The sequence below is a fragment of the Caretta caretta genome, chromosome 2 (genome assembly GCF_965140235.1).
Source record: "Caretta caretta isolate rCarCar2 chromosome 2, rCarCar1.hap1, whole genome shotgun sequence".
Classification (NCBI taxonomy): domain Eukaryota; kingdom Metazoa; phylum Chordata; order Testudines; family Cheloniidae; genus Caretta; species Caretta caretta.
In genome coordinates this window covers 108,916,149-108,935,451 of record NC_134207.1, presented here as the reverse complement: position 1 = coordinate 108,935,451, position 19,303 = coordinate 108,916,149, and the positions used below count along the sequence as shown (strand labels likewise).

At 38.9% G+C, this 19,303-nt stretch overlaps 1 protein-coding gene and 1 long non-coding RNA gene across 5 annotated transcripts in view; one reads left to right on the top strand and one right to left on the bottom strand.

Annotated features, from left to right (window-relative positions):
- The window catches only part of CDKAL1 (CDKAL1 threonylcarbamoyladenosine tRNA methylthiotransferase), a 685,215-nt gene that overhangs the window by 154,658 nt on the left and 511,254 nt on the right, over nucleotides 1–19,303 (top strand). The gene's annotated exons all lie outside the window — the stretch shown is intronic.
- On the bottom strand, nucleotides 7,945–17,871 carry LOC142070802 (uncharacterized). Its single transcript, XR_012666731.1, has 3 exons — nucleotides 17,373–17,871; nucleotides 11,096–11,183; nucleotides 7,945–8,331 (listed from the first exon to the last, which is right to left on the bottom strand). It is a non-coding gene; the product is annotated as an uncharacterized LOC142070802 (long non-coding RNA).

The following is a 19,303-nucleotide window of genomic DNA, read 5'->3' as shown; positions in this document are numbered from 1 at the left end:
CATTTTAAATACTTTAAAATAATTTTTAAAATAATTTTATAGATTACTACCATGTAAGGGCTAGAAAAACTATATCAACAATTACAGAGATTCTTATGTTTCGCTAAAGAAAAAGTGATTATACAAGAATACAGACAGCAAGTTCTATTTAGAAAGGTAATACGACTTTCAGAACGATCCTCCCCACACATCCTGGGACATGTTGTTTATGGCTGTTTTCTTAAACTGAAATGCAGCTCTGCATTTACTCAGACTTGCTTTGGTTTGTTAATATCATTCCCATTAATGTTCAAACTCTCTACAGTTCCTTTAAAGCCATTAGCCGTCTATTTTAACTGCCATCTCAGGGAATTTACCTCTTTATTGTTGATTAAATAAAACCTGATAGTGTCATGATTTCGGGCATCTACACCTTTGTATTTCCCCTCAGTGGTCTAGCAAGGGCACCCACTGTCAGGCTTCCAGGTCTCCAGACATTGTTTTTTGTGTGGAGACCACATCTCTTTCCCTTCTGACCAAAGTATTTCCAGGCGCAAAGTTTCCTGCCATCATTGTAGTGATCTCAGCACAAGGACACCAGCTTGCTTTCCCTTAGATATGGTTAACAGGTGCAATTGCTATAACTATAAATTACCACATAGTTCTTTTTATTCAAGCCTATTTTAGTCTTGCAGTAAAAGCAATACACAGAAAACACATTAAAACCAATAAAAGAACCTGCATGCATAGTAATAAGCTTACCACACATTTTCCCAATTCTGACATGAGTTTTGGCAGAAGCCGTCCTTCAGTACCCTTCAAAGGGATTTCCTTTGTGGTCACAGGTTCATCACAGTCCTAGCACAGTCTTAGAGGATCTCAGAAGCTCATGTCCTTCCAATCCTCCCTGAAGTATTGGGGCCCTCCATGAACCAGGGACTTGTCTGTTTTGCTGGATCAGGAAAACCAGGTTATTGGTCGCTGGAGAATCCAGATTGAACTACTATATGTGTACCTCTGTGGGGAATGGACAAGGAGGGGTTGAGTTGCTTCAAAGGAATTATATTTGCATCCCCTTCCTACTAAAGAAGATGCATACAGTTCTACTATAACAAATACAAAATTACATTTTTAATACAATGAACCCCAAAGGTATTAAAACTAATTCAATAAAGTTTAACTTAATTCAGTAAAATTCATTCAGAATATTGTGGGACATTATCAGTCTGTCATAGTGAGATTTGTTTATTGATGCCTTCATTCTTTCTTGAGCAGTGTCTGATAACCCAGCCTTAGTGCTTTTCACATGGCTAAACTATTCAAATTTGTCATCATCAGGGGTGAAGTTCTGATCCTTTGGTGCTAACATGAACCTTGAGTAGTACTTCTGCTGTAGAGGCAGTGTGGTCCAGTGGATAGCATGCAGGCATGTTACTCATATTACCTTGGTTCTCTTCCCAGATGACCTGCATTGTACGTCTGCTGTATGATTTTCCTGTGCTTGTGCTCCACTCCCCCACCCCACTCCACTTTGCCTATCTTGTCTTTTTTAGCTCTCATGAGCAAGATCTTTTTCTTATTATGTGTTTGATCAGTGTTTTGCATAATAGAACAGTGATTTTGGTTGGGTCCTCTAGGCACTACTGTGATACAAATAAAAATAATAGCAAGCCACTGTGCTCTGCATCGAAGGGAATACTGGACCTTGGGTAAAGAGTCCACAATTCTAGGTTAATGTTCACCTTGATTTTAAAAAAGGTAAACTGTATTTTATTGTAATGTTAAAACCCCATCTTCTGTTTTACTAGTAAATGAAGTTATATTTTTAAGGTTATATTCTTTGATTGCTGACTGAAAAGTTTGCGTAGCCAGTTTTGGCACTTAACCACAAAAATCAAATAGAGAGGTAGGGGCTGTGTTCCTGGCATAGAGCCATTTGTGAAGGCATATTCCACTACCTTTAAATTAATTTTCATAAAAGGAATCAACTTTAAAAATTACATAAAAGCATTGAGGACTGTGTTTTTCCAGAAGGCAGATTATACTGTGTGTAATGATGTCACTATGGCTCCTGCAGAACACTACTGAAGGCTCACTATGAAGAAATGAGGTTAGGTTTATTTTATTGCTTAAAATGAAATTCAAACAATGGGTTCACGCTGCATTGTTTTTATAGATTATGTAAGGATAGGATTGGAATTATTTTGCTGCATTTATTGGAAGCTGTTTTATAAGGGCTTAATCCTGCTCCCTTCGATGTTAGTGGTGACATTTCCATTGAATTTAAAGGGAGGATTGAGTCCTGAATGAGTTTTCCATCATTTGTAGGTGTAACTGTCTGAGTGAAAAAGCTTAAGGTAAACAGCAAATTTGTACTGTTGTTGCTTGGAAAAATCAAGGAAAGGACACTATTATGTCTTTCCTGAAGTCCAGCTGATTCGTGGTTGATTTGTGATTGGACATGCGAGCTGAAGAGTAGAAAGGATAGATAATTGTTAGTTCAGAAAACCATTGCTTATGTAGCCTTTGTCTAAGCAATTGTCAGCTAGCTGGACTTGTAATATCTTTCAAACAAGTTTGGCAAGTGGTAGATAGCACCATTCCTCTTTTCTCCTCCTGTAGAGCGACCGTCGGGCATTGCATAAAGGAGGCAAGTGGAGGGCAGCTCACAAATTTTGGTGGTAGTGCTGTTAATTTTTTGGGCCTCTCTGGGTTTATAAGATTGTTATTGAAGTTAAACTGGCAAAAGGTGGCAAATACTCATTGTGACCCATACAACTGTTAAGTAAAATCTGTTAAAAGAAAATTCAAAAGAGACCAAAAGGCTGAGGTAGGCCAAGTGTGTTTAAACAAAGGAACTGTTGTTATGACTTCCAAGAACTTGAGGTCAGAGTGGCTGAGGGTTACTGGAAAAGGAAGGAACAGTCTTTGGGATACTAGAATTTACTGCATTTGAAATGATAGAGCAGGCAGAAAGTAGTACAGGGCTGTTACTCAGATGGTGGTATCTTTGGGATCTTGATAGGACCTATAGGTCCTTCCTTCATCCTAAGACATTATACTTATGCTTGTGGACACTGGAAAATACTTTAATATATGTAGGCCATAACCAGACCAATGGGAACGTTGGACCACTGCAACTGGACTTTCTATATGCAAGTAAAAGCTACTAGATGAAGTGAGCTGTAGCTCACGAAAGCTCATGCTCAAATAAATTGGTTAGTCTCTAAGGTGCCACAAGTACTCCTTTTCTTTTTGCGAATACAGACTAACACGGCTGTTACTCTGAAACCAGAAATAATCAGGGAAAGTAAATTATTGAGGATTGTCAGAATTGTATCAAAATAATCAAATCTACTTTTGAATCCAAGAGTACAAGGAATGTAAGTGTTAGAACAGGGTTAGAATATTGGGAGATTTGTGATTCAGTAATGTGAAGATCAAGAAAAGAATAAGAGGTTTTTAAAAGGCTGTTCTTACTTCAGTTTTAAGACTTGTAATCTTTACAGGATCAGTGTTTTTCATATTATGTGGTTCTTTGTTAACTGTTCACTGTTCACTGTTAACTTAAGTCCCTTTGTTTTGACATTTGAAGACAGCTGAGTGAGCATAAGAGGTTAGTGTTTTGAGCACTGGCAACAGGTGACTTATAGCCTTCAATATTTACTTAATTAAATATGTTGGCTTTTGTCCTAGCAGCTCTGAGCTGTTGTAGGTGGAGGGCCCAAGAAATCATGTAGAAACTTGCTCTAGCAGGATTAATGCAGAAGTCAACGTGAGCTGCCCCTATAAACTAGAGTGGTTTCTTTTTGTTTTACTGCAAAAGACAGTCTACTAATATTCAACATGAGCATTTATCCAGTAACAAAAATCCTTGTTTATTTGGGAGTGCTTCCGTACAAAAAGCATCCTCTTTATTGCTTCTGAAAATGTCATGACTGTACTAAAACTTAAGTTAGCGACAGCATATAGTAACTTGGGGAATTTCATTTTAGCTTGCAAACAGTAAAGGCTTTACTTCATTTAGCTAGCATATTTTGTGATTGTTCATCACTTTTAATTTCCAGTAAACACTTTTGAGGGGGCTTAAATGTATTAAACTAGAACCTCACAGTATCAAAGTAAGGGAAAATTGGGAGATTGCAGATTACATTCAGTAATTCAAGTTTGTCATCAACTTTCATCATATATGTGTATACTACAATATGGGTTGTCTGATGGTCTTGTAACAGACCTTTAGTGGAGGGGACATTAACCTCTTTTAATGATTATAAGAGTTTAGATGGAGAACATTTTTTTAGGTAGTCACCAATTTTAAATTCTTTCATCCAAGATTTCCCTTAATTGAAAACTTCAATTATTTTCCTGAAGGAAACAATACAAATATGAGTACTTCAGTAGGAAACAATTAGCAGTGGAAATAACTTCAGCATAGATATGTACATAAATTTAAAGTCTTCCTTCAAAACTAGCTTTAATAAGTACTTCTAACATGATGAACTGTAAACTTTTCTCTATCTTTGTACAGCTCCCAGCACAATGGGGCCTGATCTTCATTGGTACCACTAGGCACTACCATAATAGCAGTGGCTATACATATTTACTTCTAACAGAAGCTAAGGTTTTGTTGGCTATATTGTGGTTTTATTAGTGTGATTTCCAGGGAAATTCATTATTGAAGATGCAGATGCTCTTTAAATTCCTAAAGGTACACCATCAAAGAGAACTTTTAAAATATAGAAAACAAAATATTTTGCAGAAGCAGCTCATAGTCCATTAATAAATATCCCTTCTCAGACCCCATAATGTGTGTCTCATATAAAAATCAGATACGCCCCAGCTTGCCCCTTCATTTTTGCCTGTGCTTTGTTCCATGGGAAAATAGGTCTTAAGGTTTTCCAGCATTTGTAAAGAAAAACATGAGCTAATTCAAAAATATCCTAGCTCATGCTTTGTCTCATCTAAGAAGCCTGTTTTACAAAAAGGTAAACAGAAAATCTCTCATTTGGAGGTGAGTAAGGGTATAACTCACCTCTGTGTCTTTTAATACTGTTTTGACTTTTTGTCCAGTTCACTCTGGGAAACACAGTACATAGTTTTATCAGAAGCTGAATGCTTTGTGTTATATGTTCAATTTAAAGTCTGAATTAAAACTTTTAACATGTGACTTCTCTGTACAAGTTCACAAATAAATCACCGAAAAATTAAATCCCTAGACCAGTCTGTGGCCTTCAGGGTGGCCTTCATTCCATCTCCTGCTGCTAGAGTTTTAGTACCTGAACCCTTCCTTAATCTTGCTCCTTGTGAGATTTCCTGTCTCTTCTGTATTAGCTCTCCCTATTCTGTGGCCACTTGCCCGACTGGTTTTTGACCACCTTCATGTTAGCTCAGCTGTGCAAATTGCATTGCAATTAACCAGCTAAGGCAGCTGGTAAGGGAAGCCATTTCAAGGTTAGGACTCTTTGTACAGTGCTAATTAAAATGGCTTAATTTTCACATTGCAAATGGAGAGTTATGGTTTAAGTCTATTTTCATTTTTATGTATATAATACCTGAAGTGCATACGTGAAAGTTGTGTGGCCTTTTCTGGACCTACTGCACTTAGTGGCCACTTACTACAACGTTAAAAAAATGTGGCGAGACTGTGGTGGCAGTTAGCAGGTTTTACTATGGAACCAGAAATAAATTCATTTTTATCAATTTCTCACATACCCTATGCGAATCTAGACCCTGTTTCTTATGCTCGGTACACTATGACTAATAATGACTTATTTGCACTGTGGTATTGCCTGGGTGCCCCATTCAGAGCTTGCAGTCTAAATAATGGATCTTGCTACTTGCCTTTGTCCTCCACTGTTATTAATGCAGGATCAGTTAAGGTGAGATTGGTGTTGGTCTGCAGTGGATGAAGGTGCATACTCTAGTTTTGATCAGTGTAGCAAAGTGTTCTCTACAGCCATCATACATTTTTACTCTCTTTCACAGGAGAACTTGTATGCTGTGCCCTAGAGCAGCCAAGAAAAGAGAGAAGCATGTGTGCTTGCTTCTATCTGCATCTGGCCTTTATAGGGAATAGTCAGCTCTGTGGGTTGGAGGTGGGTGTCCTCTAAAGCATGTGGAAACACTGTATTCTTTGGAGCTGGATTGTCAAACATATTTATACATTGTTTCCACAGGCCTTATTCGGATCTCACTTCCACGTATGTAACTTAGAAGTAACTCGGCTGGAGTCATGCAATTACAGTAGTTTAAACCAATGTGAGATTGAATTAGGCCTTCAAACTGTAATAGCTCCTTCAGCTTTACTGTTAGTTTTAAATCTATAATCAGAATTGTATGAGTTGTAATATGGATGAGTAGAGTCTCAGTTTGGATAGTAGAAAAGTTATGAAAAGCACTGTAGTTAGGCAGTAGCTGATATTTAGAAACACTACTGCAGAAATACTGAGTAATATGAGTAGGAAGAACCCAACTGGTATTGCATATTAAGGTCTTTGGAACATTAGGTTTTATAAAAGTGTTGTGATAATTCATAAACCTCAACTTAGACAGAGTGGGGATGGAGAAAAAGCTCCTGGACAGAGATGTAGCATATCAACTTTGTCTGGAGCGAAATGTTGTTGCCATGAGGGTGGGGAAAAGGGTTTAGGATTTATTACGGAAATACTGAACAGTCATAAAACTGTGAAGGCTCTGCTATAAATTAGTTGCAGATCTTTAGGGGTTCATAAGACATACTGTAGGTCTTCCTGACCTCTAGTGGACATACAAGATCTGTTGCCAGTCTTATGTCAGAAGCCTGCATGAAATTTATTTCTGTTTTGTGAATACTGCTAATTCTTATGTTGTAATGTAAAGATTGAAATGACAGCTCAGTTTTTACTGGCTTTGTTTCTGTATTCCACTGTTAAGAGCACACTGATGCAATTGTGTGAAAGGAATTTATTCTTTTTGGACTGAACGATATTGGTATTCAGTATTTATGGCATAACATGAATTAAATACAGTGTTAAAATATCTCTTGAACATGTTTTCTAAGTCAACGGTTCTTAGTTTTATAGCAACGAGTTGCATGTTCTCCAGTTTGTGGTTTCAATTTCTGCTTCAAGAAAGACCTCAGTTAAACATGTTTGTTCCAAAACTTTAAAGTTAAATGCTTGTGAAATGCCTCAACATTTATACTGTTACTTGAGGAAATACATTTAATTAAAGTGAGCCAAGTCTTGCATACCCATTGTCATCATCTCTGAATGAAGCTGAGGTTAAGATGCTGTATGCTTTGACTGAATTTTCTTAAGGGGTTTCTGAGCAATAATCATAATACAAGGACAGTGTTAGATTTAAGAAAATTGCTATATTCTGAGTAATTTGTTATGGAATAGACAGGCCATAACTGACTTTACCTAATATTCTAAATTATATTACTGAGGTAATAAGGTTCCACTGGAGTCCACTGCTTGGTGAATTCTTCCCATGTGAAAAGAGGAAAATAGGTCAAGTTGCCCCATTTATATTTTCTTCCTCTAGTCTGTGCTGTAAATCTTCTGATAATGCACCTATTATGAGCTTGATCATATGCCAAAGATATTGTGTTGCTTTGTAACTTCAGAAGTAATTGACACATGGCAGGATGGAGAGTGAGGCTTCGTTTTATCTGCGCAAAATGTTTCATGCAGCCTTATTTGAGTATGATGTCATGCTACCTCCTGTCCTTGCTTTCCCCCAAAAGGAGCAAGCTATCAGAATAATCCAGATTTTGTGCTGTTTGTTAACATGTGATGATCATCCTGGGTTTTTGAACATCTAGTTCAGCTGTTTGAGATTGAGGTAGGGAGGCCCCATGGAATGGTGTGCTGGTTGTATTTGCATTTTTGTTAAGGTTCTGTAGTTCTCTGCTTTTGTAATGTTGTCTGTAAATTTTCTGGACCCTGGTTTTATTCTGTTTACTGGCAGCAGGTGAAACAGACTTTCTCAAAGTGACACATTTTCTCTGTTCTTGCCTCAGTTATGTGACAGTCAGCAGCTTCTGGATGTGTTTGAAGAATTACCTTTCCGGTGTTTAACTCTTAGAGACGATAACAGGGTGTTTGTTTGTTCATGTGGTAAACTTGCTTACTGTGGTTATAAAGGAAATCCATGTTTATCCCTTGCAATCACTGCAGCACTCTCTGACATTGTTTCAGTTCAGACCATCAATGGAGGCTGTCGTCCAAACTACACAAAGCTTCAGTTCTTCAGGAACATAACCGTTTTGGAGTCTTAGTTCAGCACAGTAGACTATAAAGGGGTTTATTTATTGTGGAGTCTCTCTTCACTCTTCCAGGCTGGCAAACATTTTATGATGGCTATTTTCTATGAGGAATGCAGATTACTTGATTAGTTTGTGGATTGTTACTTGAGGGAATGAATGGATGGTGACACAATGTTTAGAGATGCATAACAAGTACTTACTTGGACAGAAAATAACTTGTGTGACTCCAAATAGCAAAAATAATAGGAAGGAAGATTACTGGAACAAGAAAAGATCTGTCACTTGTACCTGCATTCTGTTCCCTTAATCTGTAATACCAGGGCACTGAGTTTCTTATAGCCCCTATAAAGGAGCAAGTGCTAGCAGGCCCAAAGAAGGAATAGCTTCCTGCCAAGAACAATGTCTTTGGCACATCCTGAATATAAAAGAGCAGTCAAATGAGTTGTAGTTAATGTAGTTTATATGTAATTTTGTAAGCTTGCTGTAAAACTTCTTCTAGTTCTCATGCTTTCAGTTGCAAAGGTTTGGAGTGGTTTAGAACAGTGACTCTCAAGCTTTCCAGACTACTGTACCCCTTTCCAGAGTCTGATTTGTCTTGCATACCCAAGTTTCACCTCACTTAAAAACTACTTGTTTACAAAATCAGACATAAAAATACAAGTGTCACAGTACACTATTACTGAAAAATTGCTTACTTTCTCATTTTTACCATATAATTATAAAATAAAAAAATGCACTATAAATATTGTACTTCCATTTCAAGGTATCGTATATAACGGAGTATAAACAAGTCATTGACTGTATGAAATTTTAGTTTGTACTGACTTTGCTAGTGCTTTTTATGTAGCCTGTTGTAAAACTAGGCAAATATCTAGATGAGTTGACATATCCCCTGGAAAACCTCTGCGTACCCCCAGGGATACGTATACACGTGGTTGAGAACAGCTGGTTTAGAATCATTAGAATGTAGCATTGGCTCTTAAATCTTCTGTTAGCTTCACTTGGTCTGGAACCCATGTTTTATGATTTTAGACTAATGCTTATAAAGTGAGAACTGTGTACTGGTATATGCGTACATACAACTGCAAACACATGGCAACTGATCCCTTAACATTGCAAGATTTCATTCCTTTTTTTTTTCCACCCCCTCTCCTGGCAAATACCTGCAATAAACTGGGTAAGCTTCTTCCTACAGTGTAAATTTCTTTATACTGAGTTAGTATAAAGAAATTTACAGGTAGGAAGAAATCCACTCTTTACACATTCCTGTTTCTCTGCTGAATGATATTCTAGAAGCTGTTAGATTGTAACAAATGCATAATGTTTTGTCAGTACAAATGCAGGCAGACAGTACATTTTTGGTATTGGTCAAGAGTGATTCCATTACCGTGTACAGGAAAGCCTTATCCTTCTATCTATGATTCATTTTATGAATTAAATAAACATTTTCAATAGTGTGGATTACTGCTAATGGGAAAAGGTCCACCAATTACATAGCTCTGTCACCCATAAATCCTCTAGAAATTAAAGACTAAGACATCTGTCCACTCATTGAAGTTATCTGACTGGATTCCTGCTTGGCATTTATGGAGAAACTCCTTTATATTAGCTTTACTGTCAATAACATCAAAACGCCCTAGTTCTGAGGTGAAACAAGAGAATGTTCTTCTATGTCAGTTCAATTTACAGCAACTGAAGGTATAATTCTCTCAGGATGAACTCCTCAGGATGAGGTCCCAATATTTTAGAAGAGGCTAGTCACCTGCAAGTCTCATAGAAGTCATTGAAAGTTTCTCCTGGAGTGGAATGTAATTTTATTGGGTAGTGAGTGAATCATTGGAAATTTCATCTCAGTACTCCACTCTTCTTTCTGTCCTCTTCATTACTCACACCATAATCCTATTTACCTTTCATCATAAACTTCATTTGCTGCCTTGATAGTAATTTCAGAATAACAGTGTAATATTTTTCATTCTTTCCAAAGACACCAGCAAGCAAAACTTGTTGCTTTCATTAGAGTGTAACAAGTTATGCCTTCAAGTCCCATCACATTTGCCTTTGAGGCATATATTGTAAAGTCTCACTTTATGTGGAGGAACAAAATCTTTTGCTTTCTATATTCAGCATGTAAACTAACATTTTTACGCTTTTTTGAACACTTAGAAACCAAAGCATTACTAGTGTAATTTTAGCTTTCTCTCCGGTTATAAAAGGAATAGTTCAGGTACCTCTTTTCTGCTTATTCAGAGCTTGTGTTTGGTGGTTAGTTATGTGGATCAGTTGGAAGTATTTGTCTAGAATCCCACAAAAAGTTTTGAAAATTTTGCAGAAAGTATTGTCGCAAAATTATTTACATACATACTGTCAGTACTAAGCACACCAACACGTTGGCTTGGATTTTAAAAAATAACTAGTGATTTTGAGTGCCTCCATTTTTTTTTGCCTGTAAATACCTTGAAAGGGGCCTTATTTCTATAAATGGATGAGCACTTACTGTCTGAGAAATAGGGCACTTTAAGGTATCTCAGGCTGGGCACTCAGGCTCATTAGTCCCTTGAACATTAACCCTATGAGTGGCTTCTTGGAACTGGAATCATGATAAACTCAGCTAATTTCAAAACCTCATTTGGAGTGAGCAGAATTATACTGAGGAGGTTTAAATCTTTCCTGTCAGACTAATCCCAAAGGGTTGTAATGAACGGCTCCACAACTGCCTCTAGAGCTCTTAATGTGGACTTCCTCCATCCTATATAATATGTTAGTAAAGCTACAGGGAAAAGTGAGATATCATGGACTTAAATGCATCAGCAAGCACACAACATGTAAAATTACATATTCTTAACAACAAATTCAAACATCATTCACCTGCAATGGTCCCAGTGTTTTAGTGAGTTCAGAGCCTGGGTGAGGAGCAGGAGGCTGGACTTAAATGTGGGCTGTATGGATTTGATATCTGGAAGAGGACACCACAAATACAAACAAGGAAACAGAAAAAACAATTAAAAAAAATAGAACTAAGGCCTTCTTTACACACACAGTTTTTACAGTGTTTTCACACAGATTGGTTTAGTTAAACGTCATGCTGACAGTTGTGTGGACATTTTAAAAAAATCTGTTTATACCAAGATTATATGTGTTTAGTTTAGTTTGGTAGCCAGTCAGGTAAATTATCAAATTAAGCTAATTTGATATAACCCTGGTATAAACAAATTTAAGAGTGTACACACAGGGAGTTTCAGGTTAAACCAGTGCAAGTTGTGTGCGTAGTCTAGGATTAATTTTACAGATATCAGCTGTCACTTGATCACACTATATAGTCCGTTCTCCCTCCCTTTCTTTGTTGTAAACTCTTTGGGACAGGATCTCTCTTACTATGCATGTATACAGTGGTTAGCACAAAGTGGCCCTAATCTTGGTTTGGAGCCTCAAGGTGCTACTGTAATAAAAACAATTAAAAAAAAATTAAACTGTAGCATCCCTCTGTAAAGAGGCCATCTACTCCCGATCGTTAAGATGGTACTGACCCTCACGATCCTCCTGCACTCCTCACTGCTATTAGATATGCAGGTAGCTTTATGTGTGGTTGGCCAGGCAGTTTTACTTGCCCATTGCTCTTTGTTCTTTCTCCCCTGATAAGTGTGGATTGGTCACAGTGATTCATTTATGACATCCAGATTTAACTACCAGACTGAACTGTCTCTAGGAATAAAAGCTGAAGCTTTAAAAATGCTCCAGCTGGTTCATAATGGCCAGCCAATGTAGTAAACAATGCATCACTATAAATGCATCAGTCTAGTGCTTTGGACATTACAGTGGCTGCCAATATGTATCATATACTTGCTTGGAATCAAGGTCCTAATCATTGAAACCCTCAGTGGGCTGGGATTATGCTATCTCAGATTGTTATGCCTTTCCCTGAGATGAAGACTTTGTAAGAAATGGTACAAAGGTATGGGAAGGGTTAGATTTTTAAAAACAGGGAAAGAAGCTTTTCTCCAGCTGGTTTGTAGTTGATGAGCTTCTTCCTGGGAGAAATGCATCACCATGAATCTTCTTATAATCAGCGCAAAATGTAAAATGTAGCTTTTGACAGGGCCTTCCCCGTAGTAAAGACAACACAGTATATATATATAGATTTTTTTAACTCCCTCCGTCCTCTAGGAAGTGTGAAGAAAACCAAAGATACTTGTTGGCTTTATGTAATTTTTAAGGCAGTCGGATACTATGGTGATATGGGTTGTATAAAAAAAAACCCTCCAGGGTGTTGGTTATAATTGTTATTACTGTTTGTTTATGGCAATTTTTAAGGGGAGCCATGCAGAAAAGGGTGAATTATAAATTCAGGCTTAGTTTAATACTCAGAATATCCTTATTTTTCCATGAACATGTGCTTGTGGTGTGTTAACCATGAACAATTTTAATGATAGGAGTTGCAACACTGAATCTTGCATCCAGTGAAGTGGGCTGTAGCTCACAAAAGCTTATGCTCAAATAAATTTGTTAGTCTCTAAGGTGCCACAAGTTCTCCTGTTCTTTTAACACTGAATCTGACTTTTTAAAATATATTTTAAAGAGAGCCTGGCTGTCAAAAATGGAAAAGTAGCTTTTTACTTAAAAGTGGGGTGGGAACCACTGGGAAAGTAGTTGAAATTGGAGGGAAGAGCTAAAACCATGACCCACTAGGGCAGAGGTGGCCAACCTGTGGCTCCGGAGCCACATGCGGCTCTTCAGAAGTTAATATGCGGCTCCTTGTATAGGCACCGACTCCAGGGCTGGAGCTACAGGTGCCAACTTTCCAGTGTGCCCGGGGGCGGGGGGCACTCATTGCTCAACCCCGGCTCTGCTACAGGCCCTGCCCCCACTCCATGCTTCCCCTCCCCCCCGAGCCTCCTGCACGCCACGAAACAGCTGATGGGGAGATGTGGGGAGGGCTGCCGGTGGATGGGAGGCACAGGGAGGGAGGGAACTGAGGGGAGGGGCTGACGTATTACTGTGGCTCTTTGACAAATTCTGGCTCCTTCTCAGGCTCAGGTTTGCCACCCCTGCACTAGGGAATTGAAGCTCTGACTTTGTGTTGGTCTAGTCTTTGATATTGCTACATACTTATCACTAGCTTCTGCTGTTCTATTAGCCAGCTCTCTGAGGCCACCTACGGTTTAATTGTTTTTTATCCTGTTCATTCACCCATGACAAAATCCCCAAATACCAATTTATGCATTTTAAAAAAAAATCCCAAAACAAACAAACAAAAACCAAGAAAAAACTAATTGAGGCAAGAATCCTGTGGAAGAAATAGAATATTATCATGTAATTAAAGACTGTATTATAATGATTATGAACAAAGGCGCTGAATTAAGGTTGCACAGGCAACCTTAATTCTGGCATTTCCTAACTTTTGAGTGCTTGACTTTTCCATCTTAATTTTCTTTTAACATAGTTTCTTTGTGTGTCACTTCCAAGATTTTAAACTGAAAAATAGATATTCCATCATGTACCATCATATATATGGTTTCAGAGGAACAGCCGTGTTAGTCTGTATTCGCAAAAAGAAAAGGAGTACTTGTGGCACCTTAGAGACTAACCAATTTATTTGAGCATGAGCTTTCGTGAGCCACAGCTCACTTCATCAGATGTGTACCGTGGAAACTGCAGCAGACTTTATATACACACAGAGAATATGAAACAATACCTCCTCCCACCCCACTGTCCTGCTGGTAATAGCTTATCTAAAGTGATCAACAGGTGGGCCATTTCCAGCACAAATCCAGGTTTTCTCACCCTCCACCCCCCCACACAAATTCACTCTCCTGCTGGTGCTAGCCCATCCAAAGTGACAACTCTTTACATAATCAAGTCGGGCTATTTCCTGCATAGATCCAGGTTTTCTCACTTCCCCCCCACCCCCATACACACACAAACTCATGGACATCCTTCAGATCCTCCACCTAGCATGTTATCTAGACCTCTTCAACTTGAGCTAATGGAGAAACTAATAGCAAGAGCAGGGTGTGGATCAGTGCGAGAGGATGAGACGCAGACTTGGCCAGTGGGTTTCACAGATGTTTGCTGATACAAGAGAAATAGTGAGACTGAGAAATTTTGGATTCCATTTCAGGCTCTGAAAGGGAGTGTGCTGTAGTAGGCACAGATTCTTCTGTCCATTCCCTCCAAGTGTGATCCTGTTCTTCCCCATCCTCTCCAACTTGTCCCAGTCCTGTCTCTTTCCCACCCAGATTCCTTGTCCCAGTTCCGTTCTCCTCACTAGCCAGTCCAAGTCTCATTTCCTTGCGCATCTAGTTCCCTGCCCCAGTCTCCTTCTCCAGCAGTCACAGTTCCTGTCCAACCCTGGTCGCTTGTGGCTTCTCGTCACAGGCTCCTTGTCTAATCTCAGTGACCCAACCCCTTCCTTCTTATCTGTTTGCCCAACCAGTCTTAGTTCTTCCCCTGCACTCCAGCTCCTCATCAGACTGCTCTCCCCTTCCACCACCTGGTTCTCAATCCCAGTCATTTTGCCTAGCCAGTCCCAGTCTCTCCCTCAGGATCCTCATCCAATCTCAGTATCTCCTCCCCACCCTCAACTTCTGGTTCCCAGTCCCCCTTTCTGTGTCTCCTGCACTTCATCTTCCAGTGTTTCCCTCTTCCACTCCCTTCCAGCCTCCAGTCCTAGTTTCCCAGCCTCTCCGCCACCCCCAGGCTGCTTGTCCCAGTCTACTTCCCCTGAATATCTGGCTCTTGTCTCTCTCTGTTAAAATCAGGCAGCTTCCTCCTCCTCCATCATGCCTGGACCCAATAGGATCACTGAGCGCACAAGAGAGCAGGCCTCCTATTCTCAGTTCAGGTGCCCAGACCCAGCGCTGCAATTGCCAGAGCATTCCCAATGTGGATGGACTCTTTGGGGAATGTTGGTGCTAAATCTAAAGTCTCTACTGGGGTATGTGTGAACTGCGATTTTTTAAAAGGCTTAAACTTGATCAAATTTTGGGGAGATTTTCACAGAGATTGCAAGAAGAACATCTCTGACACAAAGGCCACTGCCCTGCCAAATTTCAAGACCCTTCTTCCCTTCTTCAAAAGTTTGGATGCACTAAGCTTCTCAAAGAAAAGGTTGTCATAATTTTTAACATGGGCAAAACAAACTATTTTCCCCTATCCTCATTCTTTGATAAGCTCTTTGACTGAATTGGGGGGATTTCCATCTGAGGCAGATACCTGATATGGGAAATTTCAGCACAAATAAATGAAGGTTGGCTGGTTTTTATAAACAACTGAAAATAAGATCTTATAATGGGAAGTGTCAGGCAACCTTAATAATAGGTCTATGAGTCCTGTCTCTTAATTACTAGAACTTTTCCCACAATAGTAGATAAGGGTGCTGAGAAGTTCAGCTGCTGAATAATACCTAATGTAACTGTTACTCTGAGAATATTTTAATCTTCTAAAAAATGGCAAGAAAGGGAATAGTAATGCAGTTGCTGAGATATATGTTAAAGTACGAAGTCCTACCTACTCTGTTATTTTGGTAGATGAAAACAAAAAAAAGTAAATATCATATTCTTAGTGATTGAGGCTCAATGGAATAACTGAAGGGGAAATTTTGGAAAATAACAGTTCCCTTATATATACTTGGTGAATCCAATGGTGTAGGCATGTCTAGTATTGTGAGCTCCAGACTTAATGGGGCAACTGTATAAGGTGTGCCTGTGAGCTAAAGGCAGAGTTAGAGATTTCAAATGTGTTTAGCCTACCACTAACTGTCTTAAGCAGATGTTATGTAGAGTATAGGGACTTAAACATTACCTCAGGCCTTTTTCTCTCTGCCTCTCACCTGCACTCTTCTGAGTGAATTTTGAAATATCTGCTTGACAGATGGTGTAGGAAGGTAATCATAGGAATCGTGTTTTCCTGCAGATGGAGGGGTAGTTACCAGATGAACTTTGTTTACCAAACGGTAGTGGTTTCTTAAAGAAATTAGTCTGTACCTTCTGGAGTGGAATTTCATAACTCAGGAGGGGAGTAGTTAAAGTTCAAGAAACTGTATTTTTAAGTGGTTATTTACTGGATCAGTTATGACTAGTTGATAGTCTGACTAATTCATATTTCACAATAATGGGTACAACTTCAAGTGCTTGAAGAATACATACGTAGCTCATTTTTGTAGGTCTTTGAGTTTACAAAATAGCTTAAAAAGTAGCTTTTGTTTATACTCTGAAATCTTCAAAATGTTAATCTGCAAAAGATTAAATTATTTTCAGAAATTGACTAATATGCAAATATGGTATTGCCACATCTTTTTAATGGAATTAGCTAATCTAGTTATGCTGTAACTAAGAAAATGGGCTCTTTTTAATAAACTTAACTCATACTAACAATAGGTGCAACTTTTAATGCATTTCCGTCTGTTTCTGCTTCATTTGGAATTTTTTATACGTAGAAAACTGACTGAATTTAAAGGAAAGAAAATCAGCCCAATTTTCTGATGTTAGTGTTTAACTTGAGAGGTATCAGAGGGGTAGCTGTCTGGATCTGTTAGTCTGGATCTGTTAAAGTGGCAAAGAGTCCTGTGGCACCTTATAGACTAACAGACGTATTGGAGCATAAGCTTTTGTGGGTGAATACCCCCTTCGTCAGATGCATGCCCACTACATGCATCTGACAAAATGGGTATTCACCCACTAAAGCTTATGCTCCAATACGTCTGTTAGTCTATACGGTGCCACAGGACTCTTTGCCGCTTAAACTGAGAGGGTTAACTGTCTATAAACCATGCAAACAAAGGAGGTTTTCTTAGAGTATAGACAGGTGCAAAGCTGCAAATAATTACAGTCCTAAACAAAACCATAACAGCAGTTGTACAGCAGCTGGCAGGCTTGACCTGTGACAGGTATATCCTGATAATGGGACTGAGTTTATGGCACATACAGTTTAGACTTGTTTGTAGTGTGAAAACTACTGCATATAGATGTAGGCAGTTTCCTTCACTTTAGAATAAATCTGAACAAGTTACAAAAAATATTTGGAGTGAACACTGGGTTAGGAGTAAAACTCTGTCCTCAGTGCAGTAGTCTGCAATAACTGTTTAAAGGTTATAGTTGGCTCAGGCTGAATAAAATGCTCTCTTACTGGAAGTAAGAAATTGACTCACCTTGTCACGTAGAGCAGCTATGGAGTAGATAAGTTAGTGGCAGTCACTATACCAGCACAGAGGATACCCTCAAAAGGAGCTGTAGCATCTTCAGCCTTTCAAAGGGAGAGCCCAAGGAAACTGAGCAAACAACATTTGCACAACAGTGAAGAACATAAGAACGGCCATACTGTGTCAGACCAAAGGTCCAACTAGCCCAGTAGCCTGTCTTCTGACAGTGGCCAGGTGTTTCAGAGGGAATGAACAGAACAGGTAATCATGAAGTGATTCTTCCTTTGTCGCCCATTCCCAGCTTCTGGGAAACAGGGGCTAGGGACACCAGCCCTAATAAAATGAAATACTCAGCTAAGTCTCAGGTAATATTTTCTGATGTCCCTCTCCCATTAAGACAAAAATATGTACATTGTCATAGATATCCATAAAAAGAAAAGGAGTACTTGTGGCACCTTAGAGACTAAAAAATTTATTTGAGCATAAGCTTTTGTGAGCTAGAGCTCACTTCATGGGATGCATTCGGTAGAAAATACAGTGGGGAGATTTATATACATAGAGAACATGAAACAATGGGTGTTACCATACACACTGTAACCAGAGTGATCACTAAAGGTGAGCTATTACCAGCAGGAGAGCCGGGCGGTGGTGGTGGCGGGGGGGGGGGCATTTCCAGCAGTTGACAAGAACGTCTGAGGAACAGTGGGGGCGGGGATAAACATGTAATAACTCACCTTAAGTGATCACTCTGTTTAGAGTGTGTATGGTAACACCCATTGTTTCATGTTCTCTATGTATATAAATCTCCCCACTGTATTTTCTACCGAATGCATCCCATGAAGTGAGCTATAGCTCACAAAAGCTTATGCTCAAATAAATTTGTTAGTCTCTAAGGTGCCACAAGTACTCCTTTTCTTTTTGCGAATGCAGACTAACACGGCTGCTACTCTGAAACCTGTCATGTTAGGTATTCAGTAACGGTGATAACTGATTATCACAGTTAGGCCAACGTGCCCAAATAAATTCAAAGTAAGAATGAAATAAACTGGTTTACATACATCACATACGAGATATTATAAACTGGCTTCTAATAAACATATTTCATGCCCATTCTGTTTTTTGTAGACTGTTCTTGTCTTAAATCTATCTGGTGGTGGTTGTACTGGCAAAACAGGCTGTCTCATAGATCAAACCTATGTTATGTAGCATTAGAGCTGTGAAAATAATTTTTTTAGTTCACTGGCTCAACAAACAAACAATAATATAAGAATATTTTAGTTTGGATGGACTCAAAACTAATTTTTTTTGTTTCCTTGTTAAAACAAAAACTTGTTTTGGGTTGAACAACATGTTTTGTTTTCAGACATTCACAAAGGTGAGGTTATGTTGGTGCCACGCCTCCTCCATTTTACCCAATAGTCCAATGGTTAGAGCACTCACGCACGGTTCCAGTCCCTGCCACACACCAAACTGAGTAGGGATTGGAACGGAGGGCTCCCACATACTGGGTGAATGCTCTAACCACTGAACTTTTGGTAAAAGGGGGACACTGGCATCATCTCCTCCTCCATTTTGTGAATGTCACCTATGTTCCCTTATGAATGTAGCCCTAAAAAAATGTTTGGGAATCCAAAACTGTTTGGCGAATTCATGCAAAATTTGCAAATAGTTTTGGGTCTACTGAAGTTGTACCTTTTGGCAAATAAACAGTTAATCCAGAAAATTTGTCTCAGCTGTACTTAACATCATATAATAACAGGAAGATTTGAAAGTGCAGTTCTTCTCTGAAAGTAATTGTAAATTGGAATTGTGGAATTAATTCCATGTTTGCGTGTCAATTAGAAATTGAACGTGATCCATTTATGAGCAGAAGTGTATTTTCTCTAATTGCTAGACCCAATATTGTAAACAGCAAGCATTCTAAAATCAAGAGTCCTGCC